We start from the raw sequence: 21780 nt of genomic DNA, 5'->3' as shown, positions 1-21780 counted from the left end.
TTTACATATCTGTTCAGAATAATTACCCCGACACAAACACTGACTTTGTTTCTCACTACAGTAAGTGCAATTACTGTGCAATTACTAAAAAAAATATTATTCAATTGAATTGAATAATATTTTAACAGTGCCCAGTTAAAAGGTACACAGAACTGTGTCCTTTTCTGTTCCAAATCTTCATGAAGTAAACACACTGAAAGCTAATCGACCAATGATCAACACCTAATGTTTTGCATTCTTCATGACAGCATTGTTCCTTGATGGACCGTCTGATGGGCAATACCCCCATCGTAGAAACTTGTGGAAGAAATAGGTGGAGTTTGTGGAAGCATTCAGGATAAAAGTTGGACAAGCCTCATCAGAAAAATGCATGTGAGAAACAACATGGAAGAAGAGCTGCTCTGGACTTCATGGAAGAAAGAGGTCTGATGAACAGTCCTTGCTATGGGCCCAACACGAGCATGAACTGTTTTTTTTTTAAATCAGGAAGTGCTTCCTGTTGGGACGGTTGAAAAAGACAAACTCTACCAACGCTAGCTGATGAAGATATTGCACGGAGAATCCCTCAAACAGACACACTGATGCTGAATAGTGTCCATAAGTGCTTCTATCTCTCTTGTGAGCTTCTGATCCAAATGGTGTTTTTCAGGATTTGGTCTGCAAAATGACGTTAACACAGGCACTGACTTGATATTTGGATGACAGTAAGTGCTAATTGTTGGGGTAGTCTTGCTGACCTTTCAAACACTCGGAATGAACAGTTGATTCATTTTATGCATTTTAATGTTTTATTAGTAAGTCATTGGTTCGAAGACGGCCCTAGTATCAATCGTGTTTGAACCTTATGCCATCATGTTTAGTCTTAAATCACTCTCAGATCACCTCAAAGGAACCACTGTTGATTCTTTTCTTCACAAGTGCTTCTCTTTGGGGTTGTCTTGGTTGTGACAATGTCCACAATGCAAAGTAAAATTGAAACTAAAGCATAGTTTATATTCAACACATTGCAGTCCAGGATTCACACGACGCTTTACATATCTGTTCAGAATAATTACCCCGACACAAACACTGACTTTGTTTCTCGCTGCAGTAAGTGCTTCTTGCTGGGGTAGTTATGTGTCCTCTGGACATTTGTCTTCTTCAGCCATATATGTCTTTGGAAATTTCAGGATGAGATATACTCCAACTTTATGCACTTTCTTTGAAGGAATTGTTGGAAAGTGCTTGAAAGTTGGGGTGTCTTTCTGTCCTGACTTGAGAAAACCTGCACATTTTCCTCACAGTGGAAAGACATCCTTTCAGGATCCATTATGGATTCAGACTCTTGTTGATCTGAAAGTTGGATTGAATACAGGTTTTATCTTGAATTGAATAATATTTTAACAGTGCCCAGTTAAAAGGTACACAGAACTGTGTCCTTTTCTGTTCCAAATCTTCATGAAGTAAACACACTGAAAGCTAATCGACCAATGATCAACACCTAATGTTTTGCATTCTTCATGACAGCATTGTTCCTTGATGGACCGTCTGATGGGCAATACCCCCATCGTAGAAACTTGTGGAAGTGATAGGTGGAGGTGTGGAAGCATTCAGGATAAAAGTTGGACAAGCCTCATCAGAAAAATGCATGTGAGAAACAACATGGAAGAAGAGCTGCTCTGGACTTCATGGAAGAAAGAGGTCTGATGAACAGTCCTTGCTATGGGCCCAACACTAAACAACAACGATTTTAACAATAAAAAAAATCGACAAAAAAAAAAAAGAAAAGTAAAAAAAAAAAAAAAAAAAATATATATATATATATATATATATATATATATATATATATATATATATATATATATATTTTTTTTTTTTTTTTTTTTTTTTTTTTTTTATTTATTTATATACATATATATATATATATATATATCACTGTCTAGTGTTCTGTTGTCTGTTCCCTCTGCCTCATGTTTTCCTTTAAAATGTCCTTGTATGTGTTGTCTTGTTGTTCTTGTAATTGTGAGTATTGTAATTAACCCATATGTGTCAGTTTTGTATTACGTGATTGTGTCTGTGTTGTATATAGTGTTAGTATTTTTTTCTTTGTTGTTCTGTGCTGTGTATACTGGTTTTATTGTATTTATTGAAATTCAATATTAAAAGATCCCCCCCCCAAACGCCCGATCTCATCTGATCTCAGAAGCAAAGAGGAGTTGGGCCTGGTCAGTACTTGAATGGAAGACCGCCTGGGAATACCAGGTGCTGTAAGCTTTTGCACTTCCATTTCATTGTGGTACATTTGGAGAATAACTCCGTTATGACGTCATAGTACTCTTTGATATGTCACTGTTTGATCTTTGTATGTAATATTTGGAGCACAATTCAATAGTCATAAACGTGTGTGGTGTCACTTCTTGTTCTGGTTCATCCTGGTGCCATATTTATGCCTTTACAGTAGCAATAAAAATACAATTTCCGTTCCAGTCTGACGCTTACAGCTACACCACCCTGAAAACGCACGATCCCGTCTGATCTCAGAAGCCTAGCAGAGTTGCGCCTGCTCGGTACTTGAATGGGAGACCGCCTGGGAATACCAGGTGCTGTAAGCTTTTGCACTTCCATTTCAGTGTGGGGTATTTGGAGAATAATTCCATTATGATGTCATAGTACTCTTTGATATGTCACTGTTTGATCTTTGCATGTAATATTTGGAACACAATTCAAATGTCATAAAAGTGTGTGATGTCACTTCTTGTTGTGGTGCCATAGTTATGCCTTTACTCTAGCAATAAAAATACACCTTCCGCTCCAGTCTGACGCTTACGGGCACACCACCCTGAAAACGCCTGATGTCGTCTGACCTCAGAAGCACAGCAAAGGTGGGCCTGGTCAGTACTTGAATGGGAGACCACGTGGGAACACCAGGTGCTGTAAGCTTTTGCACGTCCATTTCAGTGTGGGATATTTGGAGAATAATTCTGTTATAATCTCATAGCACTCTGATATGTCACTGTTTCATCTTTGATTGTAATATTGGGAGCACAATTCAAATGTCATAAAATGTCTGATGTCGCTTCGTGTTCTGGTTCATCCTGGTGCCATATTTATGCCTTTACAGTAGCAATAAAAATACAATTTCCCTTCCAGTCTGACGCTTACAGCTACACCACCCTGAAAACGCCCGATCCCGTCTGATCTCAGAAGCCTAGCAGAGTTGGGCCTGTTCGGTACTTGAATGGAAGACCGCCTGGGAATACCAGGTGCTGTAAGCTTTTGCACTTCCATTTCAGTGTGGGGTATTTGGAGAATAATTCCATTAGGATGTCATAGTACTCTTTGATATGTCACTGTTTGATCTTTGCATGTAATATTTGGAACACAATTCAAATGTCATAAAAGTGTGTGATGTCACTTCTTGTTCTGGTTCATCCTTGTGCCATATTTATTCCTCTACACTATCAATAATAATACAATTTCCGTTCCAGTCTGACGCTTACAGCTACACCACCCTGAAAACGCCCGATCCCGTCTGATCTCAGAAGCCTAGCAGAGTTGGGCCTGTTCGGTACTTGAATGGAAGACCGCCTGGGAATACCAGGTGCTGTAAGCTTTTGCACGTCCATTTCAGTGTGGGGTATTTGGAGAATAATTCCATTATGATGTCATAGCACTCTTTGATATGTCACTGTTTCATCTTTGTTTGTAATATTGGGAGCACAATTCAATAGTCATAAACGTGTGTGGTGTCACTTCTTGTTCTGGTTCATCCTGGTGCCATATTTATGTCTTTACAGTAGCAATAAAAATACAATTTCCGTTCCAGTCTGACGCTTACAGCTACACCACCCTGAAAACGCCCGATCTCGTCTGATCTCAGAAGCCTAGCAGAGTTGGGCCTGTTCGGTACTTGAATGGAAGACCGCCTGGGAATACCAGGTGCTGTAAGCTTTTGCACTTCCATTTCAGTGTGGAGTATTTGGAGAATAATTCCATTATGATGTCATAGTACTCTTTGATATGTCACTGTTTGATCTTTGCATGTAATATTTGGAACACAATTCAATAGTCATAAACGTGTGTGACATCACTTCTTGTTCTGGTTCATCCTTGTGCCATATTTATTCCTTTACACTAGCAATAAAAATACAGTTTCCACTGCAGTCTGACGCTTACAGCTACACCACCCTGAAAACGCCTCATCTCGTCTGATCTCGGAAGCAAAGCAGAGTTGGGCCTGGTCAGTACTTGAATGGGAGACCACCTGGGAATACCAGGTGCTGTAAGCTTTTGCACGTCCATTTCAGTGTGGGATATTTGGAGAATAATTCTGTTATAATCTCATAGCACTCTGATATGTCACTGTTTCATCTTTGATTGTAATATTGGGAGCACAATTCAAATGTCTTAAAATGTCTGATGTCGCTTCGTGTTTTGGTTTATCCTGGTGCCATATTTATGCCTTTACAGTAGCAATAAAAATACAATTTCCGTTCCAGTCTGATGCTTACAGCCACACCACCCTGAAAACGCCCGATCCCGTCTGATCTCAGAAGCCTAGCAGAGTTGGGCCTGTTCGGTACTTGAATGGAAGACCGCCTGGGAATACCAGGTGCTGTAAACTTTTTCACTTCCATTTCATTGTGGTACATTTGGAGAATAACTCCGTTATGATGTCATAGTACTCTTTGATATGTCACTGTTTGATCTTTGCATGTAATATTTGGAGCACAATTCAAATTTCATAAAAGTGTGTGATGTCACTTCTTGTTGTGGTGCCATAGTTATGCCTTTACAGTAGCAATAAAAATACAATTTCCGTTCTAGTCTGACGCTTACGGCCACACCACCCTGAAAACGCCTGATCTCGTCTGATCTCGGACGCAAAGCAGAGTTTGGCCTGGTCAGTACTTGAATGGGAGACCACCTGGGAACACCAGGTGCTGTAAGCTTTTGCACTTCCATTTCAGTGTGGGGTATTTGGAGAATAATTCCATTATGATGTCATAGTACTCTTTGATATGTCACTGTTTGATCTTTGTATGTAATATTTGGAGCACAATTCAAATGTCATAAAAGTGTGTGATGTCACTTCTTGTTCTGGTTCATCCTTGTGCCATATTTATTCCTCTACACTAGCAATAATAATACAATTTCCGTTCCAGTCTGACGCTTACAGCTACACCACCCTGAAAACGCCCGATCCCGTCTGATCTCAGAAGCCTAGCAGAGTTGGGCCTTTTCGGTACTTGAATGGAAGATCGCCTGGGAACACCAGGTGCTGTAAGCTTTTGCACGTCCATTTCAGTGTTGGATATTTGGAGAATAATTCTGTTATAATCTCATAGCACTCTTTGATATGTCACTGTTTCATCTTTGTTTGTAATATTGGGACCACAATTCAAATGTCATAAACTTTTCCGATGTCGCTTCGTGTTGTGGTTCATCCTGGTGCCATATTTATGCCTTTACAGTAACAATAAAAATACAATTTCCGTTCCATTCTGACGCTTACAGCTACACCACCCTGAAAACGCCCGATCCCGTCTGATCTCAGAAGCCTAGCAGAGTTGGGCCTGTTCGGTACTTGAATGGAAGACCGCCAGGGAATACCAGGTGCTGTAAGCTTTTGCACTTCCATTTCAGTGTGGGGTATTTGGAGAAAAATTCCATTATGATGTCATAGTACTCTTTGATATGTCACTGTTTGATCTTTGTATGTAATATTTGGAGCACAATTCAAATGTCATAAAAGTGTGTGATGTCACTTCTTGTTCTGGTTCATCCTTGTGCCATATTTATTCCTCTACACTAGCAATAAAAATACAATTTCCCTTCCAGTCTGACGCTTACAGCTACACCACCCTGAAAATGCCCGATCCCGTCTGATCTCAGAAGCCTAGCAGAGTTGGGCCTGTTCGGTACTTGAATGGGAGACCACCTGGGAACACCAGGTGCTGTAAGCTTTTGCACTTCCATTTAATTCTGGTACATTTGGAGAATAACTCCGTTATGATGTCATAGTACTCTTTGATATGTCACTGTTTGATCTTTGCATGTAATATTTGGAACACAATTCAAATGTCATAAAAGTGTGTGATGTCACTTCTTGTTGTGGTGCCATAGTTATGCCTTTACTCTAGCAATAAAAATACAGTTTCCACTCCTGTCTGACGCTTACGGCCACACCACCCTGAAAACGCCTGAGCTCGTCTGATCTCGGAAGCCTAGCAGATTTGGGCCTGGTCAGTACTTGAATGGGAGACCACCTGGGAACACCAGGTGCTGTAAGCTTTTGCACGTCCATTTCAGTGTGGGATATTTGGAGAATAATTCTGTTATAATCTCATAGCACTCTTTGATATGTCACTGTTTCATCTTTGTATGTGATATTTGGAGCACAATTCAATAGTCATAAACGTGTGTGGTGTCACTTCTTGTTCTGGTTCATCCTGGTGCCATATTTATGTCTTTACAGTAGCAATAAAAATATTATTTCCGTTCCAGTCTGACGCTTACAGTTACACCACCCTGAAAACGCCCGATCCCGTCTGATCTCAGAAGCCTAGCAGAGTTGGGCCTGTTCGGTACTTGAATGGAAGACCGCCCGGGAATACCAGGTGCTGTAAGCTTTTGCACTTCCATTTCAGTGTGGGGTATTTGGAGAATAATTACATTATGTCATAGTACTCTTTGACATGTCACTGTTTGATCTTTGTATGTAATATTTGGAGCACAATTCAAATGTCATAAAAGTGTGTGATATCACTTCTTGTTCTGGTTCATCCTTGTGCCATATTTATTCCTTTACACTAGCAATAAAAATACAATTTCCGTTCCAGTCTGACGCTTACAGCTACACCACCCTGAAAACGCACGATCCCGTCTGATCTCAGAAGCCTAGCAGAGTTGGGCCTGTTCGGTACTTGAATGGAAGACTGCCTGGGAATACCAGGTGCTGTAAACTTTTGCACTTCCATTTCAGTGTGGGGTATTTGGAGAATAATTCCATTATGATGTCATAGTACTCTTTGATATGTCACTGTTTGATCTTTGTTTGTAATATTGGGAGCACAATTCAATAGTCATAAACTTGTCTGATGTCGCCTCGTGTTGTGGTTCATCCTTTTGCCATATTTATGCCTTTACAGTAGCAATAAATATACAATTTCCGTTTCAGTCTGACGCTCCAGTCACGGAAGTACTTGGCAGAGATACACTTACCGTTATCCTGGAAATGAGCTGGAAAATAATGCCACAATGTAGTCATTGTGGATGTCGTCCATCAATTCGTAGTCAGGATCTGCAGATGGAAACTTGCCTCTTGTATATGGATAAAAGGTATCATAATGATGTCACAGAGCATCAAAGCAAGAAATCAGCCCCACCCATTCAGATGATGTCAGTATAGAACTTGAAACTTGCTTGGTGTTGCTTAGCAACAGCAGCAATACAGTTTCTAAATTGTGTATTAAAATATATCATATTAGTATGATTAGTACGATATTAGTGTGATTGATCATGTTTAGTCTTAAATCACTCTCAGATCACCTCAAAGGAACCACTGTTGATTCTTTTCTTCACAAGTGCTTCTCTTTGGGGTTGTCTTGGTTGTGACAATGTCCACAATGCAAAGTAAAATTGAAACTAAAGCATAGTTTATATTCAACACATTGCAGTCCAGGATTCACACGACGCTTTACATATCTGTTCAGAATAATTACCCCGACACAAACACTGACTTTGTTTCTCGCTGCAGTAAGTGCTTCTTGCTGGGGTAGTTATATGTCCTCTGGACATTTGTCTTCTCCAGCCATATATGTCTTTGGAAATTTCAGGATGAGATATACTTCAACTTTATGCACTTTCTTTGAAGGAATTGTTGGAAAGTGCTTGAAAGTTGGGTTGTCTTTCTGTCCTGACTTGAGAAAAACCTGCACATTTTCCTCACAGTGGAAAGACATCCTTTCAGGATCCATTATGGATTCAGACTCTTGTTGATCTGAAAGTTGGATTGAATCCAGGTTCTATCTTGAATTGAATAATATTTTAACAGTGCCCAGTTAAAAGTTACACAGAACTGTGTCCTTGTCTGTTCCAAATCTTCATGAAGTAAACAGATTGAAAGCTGATTGATCATGTTTTGTCTTAAAACACTCTCAGACCACCTCAAAGGAACCACTGTTGATTCTTTTCTTCACAAGTGCTTCTCTTTGGGGTTGTCTTGGTTGTGACAATGCCCACAATGCAAAAATGTAAAGCATAGTTTTATTCAACAGATTGCAATCCAGGATTCCCTTTCCACCTGTTTAATTATCTCATCAGCATGATTACCCTGACACAAACACTGACTGTTTCTTGGTGAAGTAAGTGCGTCTTGTTGGGGTAGTTATATGCCATCTCAAACCTTGTCAGCTTCAGCTAAAATCAGTTTTTAGAAACACTTAAACTTTATGCACTTTCTCTTCAAGGTATTGTTGGAAAGTACTTGAAAACCTGAGTGTCTTCCGCAGGCTGAACGAGAACACATTAACACCTAATGTTTTGCATTCTTCAGGAGACTGTTGTTCTTTGTCTGTGTGACCTTCTGATGACCGTTATTTCCAACTTAGAAACTTGAGAAGAAGAAGATGGAGCGTGTTGAAGGATTCAGCATTTAAGATGGACTGTTGTCTTCAGAACAGAAAAACTGTGTTGGACTTGATGGACTTCATGCTGTGGCTGTGAAACGTTAATCTGGAAGGTACTGGCCCCCTTTACAATGTGTTTGTTGTTGAGTTGTTCATTTGAAACCACACAGCTTTGTAGCAGCCCTTTGTACATGGTAACAGGAATTAGAAAACTATGGGTTGTCTAGTGTTAAGGAATGGAAAATTGGCAGAAGAAATGCAAAAGGTAGATTTACCACTGGGACCACACTTACTCTAAGCTGCAGCATAGCTCCACAGCACTGGAACTATGAGGCTTACAGCTGTCCAAATAGCACTTTCATGTAATTTTATGCCATCACAATGTCAGGAGGCATGCATCATTTTAGCATGCTATATTGATGGGTTACTTCTATTGTGTTTGTTCCTTTCGGGTGTCCACCATTTATTGGTCAATGTTTGATGGCTTCCAATCACATTAGTTTATCATTGCATCTTTGTATGGTTTTTAAGTTGAAGCAAGCCAAACATTCAAAAGCCATTGCTCACAATCACAGAAAGCACTAGTGAAAATCTTGTGGAGAATACACACCGTTACCTCTCACATGCTAAGCGAGCGCTCTACCACTTGAGCTGATTCCCCTTAACTGAGATGCTCACTCTTGCTAACTAAATTGCTAACTCAATAATGCGCCAGATCTATGTTTGTCGGATCCCATTTTGTCATATCTGGCCATGATTTGACCTCAAGTGTGTGATGTCAAACTCAACTCATTGTTTTTTCAGTTGCGTTAACTTGCTTCCAGTTAAATAGTTTGCTTCCCAGTTTTGGCGTTGTCACAGTATGTACAATGGAAAAAGAACAAGAAGACGAAACTAGTGTACAAGAAGGTTTTCAGACAGCAAATGTACAGTAGGCAGGACGAGGTGACCGAGTGGTTAAGGTGATGGACTGCTAATCCATTGTGCTTTGCACGCATGGGTTCAAGTCCCATCCTCGTCGTGTTAGTTTGTGGCACAAGTTATCTCTAATCAATCTCAAAGCAACACACGCTGGTACTTCCAAAATTGCCCCACCTTATTAATGACACCCCAAAACGTAAAGCATAGTTTAATTATATTCAACAGTTTTGCCACCTGTTTACATATCTGGTCAGAATAATTACTTCAACACAAACTACTTCTTGGTGTAATGGCTACACTTACAACAGGAAGGTGGCCATGTGTCGGTTGTTGAATTGTTCATTTGAAACCACACAGCTTTGTGGCAGCCATGGTAATTGGAATTGTTCCAAACATCACTGTTGGGATCGGCTTGGTAGTGTTCTGCAAAATGACCTTAACACAGGCACTGACTTGATATTTGGATGACAGTAAGTGCTAATTGTTGGGGTAGTCTTGCTAACCTTTCAAACACTCAGAATGAACAGTTGATTCATTTTCAGGATTTGGTCTGCAAAATGACCTTAACACAGGCACTGACTTGATACAGCATAGCTTATATTCAACAGATTTCAGTCCAGGATTCACACGACGCTTTATATATCTGGTCAGAAAATTTACCCCGACACAAACACTGACTTTGTTTCTCGCTGCAGTAAGTGCTTCTTGTTGGGGTAGTTATGTGTCCTCTGGACATTTGTCTTCTTCAGCCATATATGTCTTTGGAAATTTCAGTATGAGATATACTTCAACTTTATCCACTTTCTTTGAAGGAATTGTTGGAAAGTGCTTGAAAGTTGGGGTGTGTTTCTGTCCTGACTTGAAAAAAACCTGCACATTTTCCTCAAAAGACATCCTTTCAGGATCCATTATGGATTCAGACTCTTGTTGATCTGAAAGTTGGATTGAATCCAGGTTTTATCTTGAATTGAATAATATTTTAACAGTGCCCAGCTAAAAGTTACACAGAACTGTGTCCTTGTCTGTTCCAAATCTTCATGAAGTAAACACACTGAAAGCTAATTGACCAGTCATCAACACCTAATGTTTTGCATTCTTCATGACAGCATTGTTCCTTGATGGACCGTCTGATGGGCAATACCCCCATCGTAGAAACTTGTGGAAGTAATAGGTGAAGGTGTGGAAGCATTCAGGATAAAATTTGGACAAGCCTCATCAGAAAAATGCATGTGAGAAACAACATGGAAGAAGAGCTGCTCTGGACTTCATGGAAGAAAGAGGTCTGATGAACAGTCCTTGCTATGGGCCCAACATGAGCATTAACTGTTTTTTTAAAATCAGGAAGTGCTTCCTGTTGGGACGGTTGAAAAAGACAAACTCTACCAACGCTAGCTGATGAAGATATTGCACGGAGAATCCCTCAAACAGACACACTGATGCTGAATAGTGTCCATAAGTGCTTCTATCTCTCTTGTGAGCTTTTGATCCAAATGGTGTTTTTCAGGATTTGGTCTGCAAAATGACCTTAACACAGGCACTGACTTGATATTTGGATGACAGTAAGTGCTAATTGTTGAGGTAGTCTTGCTGACCTTTCAAACACTCAGAATGAACAGTTGATTCATTTTATGCATTTTAATGTTTTATTTGTAAGTGATTGGTTCGAAGACGGCCCTAGTATCAATCGTGTTTGAACCTGATGCCATCAAGTTCTGTCTTCAATCACTCTCAGATCACCTCAAAGGAACCACTGTTGATTCTTTTCTTCACAAGTGCTTCTCCTTGGGGTTATCTTGGTTGTGATAAAGTCCACAATGCAAAGTAAAATTGAAAATAAAGCATAGTTTATATTCAACAGATAGCAGTCTTTGGAAACATGTTTCTTGCTGCAGTGGGGTTAGTTTTTATATAGTCTGTCATCACACTTTTGCTTCTGTTATTTTCAGTGTTTTCTCTTTTATCTTGCTTTCAATAGCTGCCTATTTTAGCAAGAACTGGTGAAAGTCTTGTGGAGAATATGGGCATCGATGCCATTACCTCTCACATGCAAAGCGAGCGCTCTACCACTTGAGCTAATTCCCCTTCACCACAGGTGCTTGGGAAACTCAAATGCTGAATCTTCCAGCGTGTATGTCAATGTTTGATGTCATTTTTCGTATCTGCGAGTGTTTTGACCTCAAGCCTTACTGTGTGGTGTCAAACTCAACTCTGTGTTATTCCAATTGTGTTGAATCAATAATCAATAGTTTTTCTATCCTGGCAGACTTCCCAACATCTTTGGGCTGAGGGTGTTTACGCACTTGTTCAGGCGTTTCAGGAGATGGAGCTGGAAATTTAGCGCGTTGGAATTTTTTCTTGGAAAACATTGACATTAATTGTTTAACTCTGTATTCCAGTTTAATACAATACACTGATCCATTGAATGTACTTGAGGTATGCTGGATCAGGAAGACATGAAAAAGTTGCAGAACAGCGGCCCTAAAGGAAAGACTCTGGACACCCGCGAGCTGCAAGACACTGGTCTCATAGATGGTTCTGTCTGCTTGATGTGATTACATGAGACTGGAGCATGTGATTGCAGTTGAATGAAAGTGCAAAGAGGTGAAAATTCATGCCCCGTGTGAGGCTTGAACTCACGACCTTCAGATTATGAGACTGACGCGCTACCAACTGTGCCAACGAGGCCTGAAATCCAAAGACTCTGCACAAATTGTGAGTCTAGGCAGAGAAAAGCTCTAGCCTGTCTAATTCTTGCCTTTGTTGGGACAGGCTCCAGTTCCCCTGCACCTACCCTACGTTGGAACTGGCTGCTACACAAAATCAATGCTTGGCTGGCCTTTGGACTATCAAGCCAGTTACCTTGGAGTTCCTCCTCTTCAAAGCATATCTGTTCAAGTCCATTGAGCCTTGGAATGGTCCCCCTGTTGGACAGCATTACGCCAGAAATGACAAAGATTTACACATGACTTAAGTCAAGGGCTATCTCATTCCCATTCCAACAAATTCTATCCTTTTTTCTTAAAGCACTCCAGTTCAGCTCTACAAGAAAGTCAGGGTTCTTTTTCATACTAGCACTTAAACCTCTGTCAGAGTGTGCAATGTCTCCAAGACTGTGAAAGAAATTCAACTGTTTTATGTCACTTCTTCTTTTAAATATGGATTTAGTTAAGGGAAGTGCCTGTGTCTGAGAAAATCCAGTGAAGCCACTGCTCCTGCAAAATCAACTCCCAACTCTGACTTAATCAAAGACTGTTTGTAGCAAATGGCAGACACTGCATACCGTTTGCATACAGAAGACAAATGAGCTCTCTTCAGTTGCTTTCCCTCTCACACCTTAAGCTCACACCTGAAACATTCTTTGTTTTCCCCGACCCCTGTAGACAAAAGGCTGACATACTGGGAGCCACTCAATTTCCCCTCCTGTCTGGGCCATTGTTTGTGTCTCCAAGTATGCAAAACTACCTCTGTGACCACTTCACATCTCCAGTAAGCTACTAGTCATTGTGGATAAACGCAATCATTGTGGATAAACGCTAGCTGATGAAGAGAATCCCTCAAACAGACAAGCTGATGCTGAATAGTGTCCATAAGTGCTTCTCTCTCTCTTGGGAGCTTTTGATCCAAATGGTGTTTTTCAGGATTTGGTCTGCAAAATGACCTTAACACAGGCACTGACTTGATAAAGCATAGCTTATATTCAACAGATTGCAGTCCAGAATTCACACGATGCTTTATATATCCGGTCAGAATAATTACCCCGACACAAACACTGACTTTGTTTCTCGCTGCAGTAAGTGCTTCTTGTTGGGGTTGTCTTGGTTCTGTCAATGTCTACAATGCAAAGATGTAATTCAAACTAAAACATAGTTTATATTCAACAGATTGTAGACATTAATTGTTTAACTTGGTATTATTTATGTCGTGTCTTTTTGTTTATTTTGGGTCTTCCCCTACTTGGCCTGCATTTATTGCTTCCAACCACATTAGGTTTTATTTTATTATCACATCTGTGTATTTTTTTTTTTTAAATTGAAGCAAGCCAAACATTCTTCAACAGCCATTGCTCACTATCACAAGGGCTAGTAAAAATCTTGTGGAGAATACGGACATTGTTGCTTCTCACATGCAAAGCGAGCGCTCTGCCACTTGAGCTAATTCCCCTTCACGAAGTAAACTGAGATGCTAACTCTTACTAACTCAATCATGCGCCAGATCTATGTTTGTCGGATACCATTTTTGTCATATCTGGCAATGATTTGACCTCAACTCTTACTGTGTGATGTCAACTTCAACTCAGTTTTGTTCAGTTGCGTTAACTCGCTTCCAGTTAATTAGTCTTCTTTTGCTTCTCAGTTTTGGTGTTGTCACAGTATGTACATGAAGAACTAACTAATGTACAAGAATGTTTTCAGACAGCAAATGTACAGGATGGAGGACAAGGTGCCCGAGTGTTTAAGGCAATGGATTGCTAATCCATTGCGCTTTGCACGCACGGGTTTGAGTCCCATCCTCCTTGTGTATCCTTCACATCACGTGTGACGTTAGCGAAATTCAGTCAAAATGGTTGGAAGAGACTAACTCGACCGACGCTAGCTGATGACGATTTTGCATGAAGCCTCCCTCAAACAGGCACACTCTTGCTTCTAGCTTCCACAAGGCTGCAGAAAGATGGTATTCCAGTGAGATTTCTGTCTTGTGACTCCAAATGTTGATCTTGTGTTTTTGTTTCATACTTTGTTCATGAATTTTCATCAGCAATCCCAGCTAATCCTCATCACGGAAGTACTTGGCAGAGATACGCTTACCGTTATCCTGGAAATGAGCTGGAAAATAATGCGGGAGGTAGTCATTGTGGATGTCGTCCATCAATTCGTAGTCAGGATCTGCAGATGGAAACTTGCCTCTTGTATATGGATAAAAGGTATCATAATGATGTCACAGAGCATCAAAGCAAGAAATCAGCCCCACCCATTCAGATGATGTCAGTATAGAACTTGAAACTTGCTTGGTGTTGCTTAGCAACAGCAGCAATACAGTTTCTAAATTGTGTATTAAAATATATCATATTAGTATGATTAGTACGATATTAGTGTGATTGATCATGTTTAGTCTTAAATCACTCTCAGATCACCTCAAAGGAACCACTGTTGATTCTTTTCTTCACAAGTGCTTCTCTTTGGGGTTGTCTTGGTTGTGACAATGTCCACAATGCAAAGTAAAATTGAAACTAAAGCATAGTTTATATTCAACACATTGCAGTCCAGGATTCACACGACGCTTTATATATCTGTTCAGAATAATTACCCCGACACAAACACTGACTTTGTTTCTCACTGCAGTAAGTGCTTCTTGCTGGGGTAGTTATATGTCCTCTGGACATTTGTCTTCTCCAGCCATATATGTCTTTGGAAATTTCAGGATGAGATATACTTCAACTTTATGCACTTTCTTTGAAGGAATTGTTGGAAAGTGCTTGAAAGTTGGGTTGTCTTTCTGTCCTGACTTGAGAAAAACCTGCACATTTTCCTCACAGTGGAAAGACATCCTTTCAGGATCCATTATGGATTCAGACTCTTGTTGATCTGAAAGTTGGATTGAATCCAGGTTCTATCTTGAATTGAATAATATTTTAACAGTGCCCAGTTAAAAGTTACACAGAACTGTGTCCTTGTCTGTTCCAAATCTTCATGAAGTAAACAGATTGAAAGCTGATTGATCATGTTTTGTCTTAAAACACTCTCAGACCACCTCAAAGGAACCACTGTTGATTCTTTTCTTCACAAGTGCTTCTCTTTGGGGTTGTCTTGGTTGTGACAATGCCCACAATGCAAAAATGTAAAGCATAGTTTTATTCAACAGATTGCAATCCAGGATTCCCTTTCCACCTGTTTAATTATCTCATCAGCATGATTACCCTGACACAAACACTGACTGTTTCTTGGTGAAGTAAGTGCGTCTTGTTGGGGTAGTTATATGCCATCTCAAACCTTGTCAGCTTCAGCTAAAATCAGTTTTTAGAAACACTTAAACTTTATGCACTTTCTCTTCAAGGTATTGTTGGAAAGTACTTGAAAACCTGAGTGTCTTCCGCAGGCTGAACGAGAACACATTAACACCTAATGTTTTGCATTCTTGAGGAGACTGTTGTTCTTTGTCTGTGTGACCTTCTGATGACCGTTATTTCCAACTTAGAAACTTGAGAAGAAGAAGATGGAGCGTGTTGAAGGATTCAGCATTTAAGATGGACTGTTGCCTTCAGAACAGAAAAACTGTGTTGGACTTGATGGACTTCATGCTGTGGCTGTGAAACGTTAATCTGGCAGGTACTGGCCCCCTTTACAATGTGTTTGTTGTTGAGTTGTTCATTTGAAACCACACAGCTTTGTAGCAGCCCTTTGTACATGGTAACAGGAATTAGAAAACTATGGGTTGTCTAGTGTTAAGGAATGGAAAATTGGCAGAAGAAATGCAAAAGGAGGATTTACCACTGGGACCACACTTACTCTAAGCTGCAGCATAGCTTAAAGTAGTTCCAGGTGAGGCTTACAGCTGTCCAAATAGCACTTTCATGTAATGCCATCACAATGTCAGGAGGCATGCATCATTTTGGCATGCTATATTGATGGGTTACTTCTATTGTGTTTGTTCCTTTTGGGTGTCCACCATTTATTGGTCAATGTTTGATATCTTCCAATCACATTAGTTTATCATTGCATCTTTGTATGGTTTTTAAGTTGAAGTAAGCCAAACATTCAAAAGCCATTGCTCACAATCACAGGAAGCTCTAGTGAAAATCTTGTGGAGAATACGGGCATAGGTCCCGTTACCTCTCACATGCTAAGCGAGCGCTCTACCACTTGAGCTAATTCCCCTTAACTGAGATGCTCACTCTTGCTAACTAAATTGCTAACTCAATAATGCACCAGATCTATGTTTGTCGGATCCCACTTTGTCATATCTGGCCATGATTTGACGAACGGGTCCTAACCAATCCTAACAACTCCTCACAATTCCTAACGAGGGAACCAATTACGAACGCGTTTGTCTAACACGTGACATAAACGTCATCGTGGAGCGCCAGAAGCAAACGAAGAAAAACAAATGGCGAGTAGGGTGACAGCTTCATAGCTTTAAAACATTTTTCCAGAATTTTGTGCAGCAACATTTGCAGTGTATTTTCAGATACTTTAATAGGTTATTTCTGTTTTTATTTTATTGTCGATACGTGCAACTGAAAGGTTTTTTTTTCGGTCGTGACGCTTTGCAGTTTTTTTTTTAGTTTTTTTTTTTTTAGCTACACGTTTCCCTGTTTACGGAGACTGTCTTACATATTTTCTGACTTACATATTTTCTGACAGTTACAGTCATGACTAAAACCGGCAAACCCGATTCATATTGGGTAGGTGTTTTATGTCTGTATGCTCAGGGAAAGTACAAGTTTACCACCGGTAAAAAGCCCGGAGCCAAGAAGTGGAAGGCTGCTATGCAGCTTATTGAGGCCTGTCCACTGACTCCCTTATATAGCTACAAAGTCCGGGAGTATGATATTTTTGGAAAGAAAATCCCGTGCAAATGTGGATATCATAAGGTAAGTGGTGATTGTTATCATTCCGATACATAATGTACCTGATAAGTTTGTCTAAATTATTTTATTAGCAATTAATAGCTTCAGCCTAAACGTTTCAAGTTACAAAGAAAATACTGTGCTTTTTTCCTAAGCAATGCAATTCACATCTTTTTTTTTACTTGCTGTCCAGATGTTCTTAGTGACAACTTTTAGGCTTTGGGATTAAGAAAGTTTTTTTTTTTTTATTCACAGTTAGCTGTGCAGACAGGTGCATCAGGCAGTCAGGCAGAGAGCAGTTCAAGCGCAAGCACAATTAAAGCAGACACTGCCACACAGAGCAGCACAGGTACAGGAGCAGGTACAGGAGACCTCACCCCAAGAAACAGTGCAGGAGCAGTAACAACAGACCTCACCCCAAGAAACAGTGCAGGAGCAGTAACAACAGACCTCACCCCAAGAAACAGTGCAGGAGCAGTAACAACAGACCTCACACCAAGAAACAGTGCAGGAGCAGTAACAACAGACCTCACCCCAAGAAACAGTGCAGGAGCAGTAACAACAGACCTCACCCCAAGAAACAGTGCAGGAGCAGTAACAACAGACCTCACCCCAAGAAACAGTGCAGGAGCAGGTACAGGAGACCTCACCCCAAGAAACAGTGCAGGAGCAGTAACAACAGACCTCACCCCAAGAAACAGTGCAGGAGCAGTAACAACAGACCTCACCCCAAGAAACAGTGCAGGAGCAGTAACAACAGACCTCACCCCAAGAAACAGTGCAGGAGCAGTAACAACAGACCTCACCCCAGGAAGCAGCACAGATCCTTGTCAAATGTCCTCAGTCAGACAGATTGCAGAGTACATAAAGTGTGCTCTTTGTAGCAAAGACATTACTGTGGACCATTTCTCTGAACACTTGTCTGATTTCCACACAGAAGAAAGTTGCAGTCAGTGTGGGGAAAAAGGTAGCTGGTGCAATTGGCCTTCTAAACCACATTGAAGAAGGCCATGAGCCTGTATTCCAACCAGCAGCTCCACTGCTTCCCCAGCAACCAACACCATCACCAACACTACAATTACAAAGACCACCCCCTTCACAGCCATGTCCGCCACCACCACCACCATTTCCTTGTCCATCTATTGCTACATCACAAGTTGTCTGCCTGCGGTCTCCAGAGGTGAACTGGTTAAGTTTCCTTCCTAAACAGTTTATGCGGGTCATCAAGCCAGCAGATAGGGAATGGATTGCGCAATGCCTCTATGACTCCACAGGACAACTGAAGCAACAGTTCACTCAAAACTGGTTCCAGCCACCAAGTGTGCCAAAACTGACAACTGCACCACCGGATCCCATGGCTTACTTCAGACAACAGATGTTTTTGTGGGCACCTATGAGGATGTGGGGGATTCCACTGAAATGTCCTCAGTGCAACACTAAGATGCACCACTCTGGGATCTATACTAAAGTGAGGGAAGTCATTGATCTTGATTCCAGATACTACCTGATTGGGGGAGATTATCCACGCTGCAGTAAATGCATGATCCCTGTGTGCCCTTGGAGCTCTGAAATGTTGAGTCAGTTAGATCCTGCCCACAGAAACAAATTCCCAGCTATTCTCACCATTCAGTTGGCTCTGGACAGAAAGTGTGTCAACATTCTCAGACCGCGCACTGTAGGGAATAGTTCCAGTTTTCTGCAGCAGGTACTAGAGGAGATTCACAGTGAGGAATGGGCAAGGCGTACCATTGAGTATTTGTCTGACTGTGAGCTTCACAAAAAAAGATGCACTTTAACCCAGTGCGAGGCAGCTATTTATCGCCATCCACCACCCTACTGCCCCCTTCCTCTTGCCCAGTGGTTTGAGACTGTCCATGCCAACGATATCCTCAGCCATTTGAATGAAATGAAAGATGTGATTACTTCCACATATGGGAGGATTTTAAAGCTCGACTCGACAAAAAAGGTACATGAAATGAATGCACAATTTTGAAAAAATATTTATTTTCATTGCTGTCTGTTGGAATTTAAATATTTATTTATCTTTAATTAATAGATCACAAAGAAACTTGCTGGTAGTATTGCAGACACAGCCACATGGATGACAAATGTCAGCAATGAATGTGGCCACGTGTTAAACTGTGTGCTGACAACTGGTGAGGGAGCAGGCCTGCATGAGTTGTGTCAAGGGATTGTGAAGCGCTATGAGAATGCTGGAGAACCAGAGCCAGAGGTCATATATGTTGACCGAGACTGCTGTAGTGGAAAAGGTATGTGTTTTTTGTTTTTTTTTTTAATGTTTTTTTTTTAATTATTTTTATTTTTTGGATATAAATGTATTCTTTTTATACAGCCCCAAAGCTCAACAACTGAAGCAAATACACAAAAAACTACTTAATATAAACTTGGTTTATTTCTAACCAAATGAAACCAAAATGTTTTAAATTGTTTAAAGTTTTTACATGTCAGTCATGGAATCCATGCAGATCTTTTGACATTTTCCCTTTTTTTCCTCTTTTTCAGGTCCACCCCCTGTTCTTGAGTGGTTTAGACCTTGGAGAACCAAAGTAAAACTGGACATTTTTCACTTCATGAGGCGATTTACAGCTGGCCTCACGACAGAACACCATCCTCTGTATGGAACATTCTGTTCCAAGTTGTCTAGTTGTATTTTTGAGTGGGACCAAGATGACATCACTAGGCTCAAGGAGGCAAAAAGGTCAGAGCTCAAGAAAAAACATGCTGGACTTTCACCCACAGATGCTCAGATTCTGGCCAGCATTAGCACTGGAGAATTGGCCAAGCATTGCAGAAGAAGAACCCGGGGGATTGAGGAAACACGTAACCTTATCCAGGGTCTGTTAACATCGATGTGGGAACTGACAGACACATCAGGCTTACATCTCATTAACCCTGAGAGCATGGCACATGTGTGGGAAGTGCAGCAGAAGCACCTGCCATGCATCCAAGATCCACCTGGTGTTGAACTTTACACCAAACTTGGCAAAGGGGTCCAAAAGGGAGACAAAGTTTTAAATGTCTTCAGATGTGCTAGAGGGTCATCTTCTGTTGAAAGTTTCCATCGCCACCAGTGCACTTTCATTCCAGGTAAATATAATTTTTTGTTATGATTTTATATCCTGTACATCAGTGTTTGCCTATCCTGATCCTCAGATTCCACTTCCTGGTATGTTTTAGATACTTTTTAACTTCAAACCACCAGATTCAGTTGATGAATCTCTATAAGTTCTTTGCTCGCCTGTTAATGACCCATTCATTTCAACCAGTTTTGTTAAAAGTATATAAGTATTTAAAACAGACAGGACAGTGAGTTCTGGGGACCAAGGGAAACTTGTCAAAAAACCTAAGTTATGCTTTCTCAAGAACATGATTTTCAGAGAAATGACTGCTGGTGTGAACAAATGTGTTTTATAAAATAATAACCCCCCCCCATAAAGGATGGTGAAGCAATGCCATGCACACCCAGATGTACATGCTTGAGGGTGGATCAAGGTGGAATCTGAATCGGGCCCGTGAGGCAGTTGCTACGAGTGTGACATCCAACACCAGAATATATGACATTCATCTGATGTCTAACGTGAACACCCTAAGTGACAGGGTTCTGGGATCTGCACTTTTGCCTGAATTCATGCCCCCTGGCAGACCCACTGGTAAAATCCTCTTGAAGTCATCATTTTGCTTTCATCTACTTCTTACAGATAAGTTTATTTGTTAAATGTTTTCTTTTCCATTTTATTTTATCTGATCTTTTTTTTCCCCACTGTATTGGGTCTTTGTTTTAGGTGAGCGTATTGCCGTAGAGTACTTGTTAGCTCAGTGTGACAAAGGAGACCTCAGTGGCCCTCAGCAACACAGTGAACTAGGGACTGTTTTGCCAGACCTCAAAGTTGATGTTCAGGAGGAGGAAACTGTTGATGTTACAGTCAGTGATGTAGCGGACATCATCACAAAGAGCCATGCTGAAGAGCCCACGTATGAAGACCAACTAGACATGTCACCTCCTCATAGTCCATCTCTTTGTGGAAACCCATCTACTTCTTTGCAGGTGATCTGATTTACTACAGTCTTATCTGTCATTGTAATTTATGGATCACAAACTCTAGTCTTGAGTTCAACTGTCCTTCAAGTTGAAATGTTTCCCTGCTGCGATTCTTTATGACTTAAATGACTGAGTCATTAACATTATACAGAGCTCAACTATAACCTGTTGGAGAATGATTTAATCACTAGAAAGTATGTAAAAACTGGGAAACATCTAAAACCTTCAGGGTAGTTGCCTTTATAAATACAGTTGGTAACTAATTAAGAATTATTGGGTTGTACACGTCATGAGATCTCCTGTGGCATAAATATAATGTCATTTGGAGAATGACTTGTATATATATAATCTTCTTTATTTTGATATGTTGGATTAAAATTTTATGGTGTAGTTAAATACCACAGAGGTCTATTCATGAGTCAATATTTATCTGGTATGTTCGAGCAACAAAACGTGTTTGAGGGTTTCAGACACTGATGTGAACCAAATTGGATTTTTTTTTTTTCAAAAGTTTCAACAATGAAAAGATATTTTCTTTTATTTATTAAAACACCTCCAGGAAACCAGTTTTGCTGCAAGTACTGACCCACAGAGTCCCATCACTCCAGGACAAGATGTGCTTACTG

This window comes from Telmatherina bonti (assembly GCF_933228915.1).
Source record: "Telmatherina bonti genome assembly, chromosome: 11".
NCBI classification, from domain to species: Eukaryota; Metazoa; Chordata; class Actinopteri; order Atheriniformes; family Telmatherinidae; genus Telmatherina; species Telmatherina bonti.
This window is presented reverse-complemented; position numbering follows the sequence as displayed.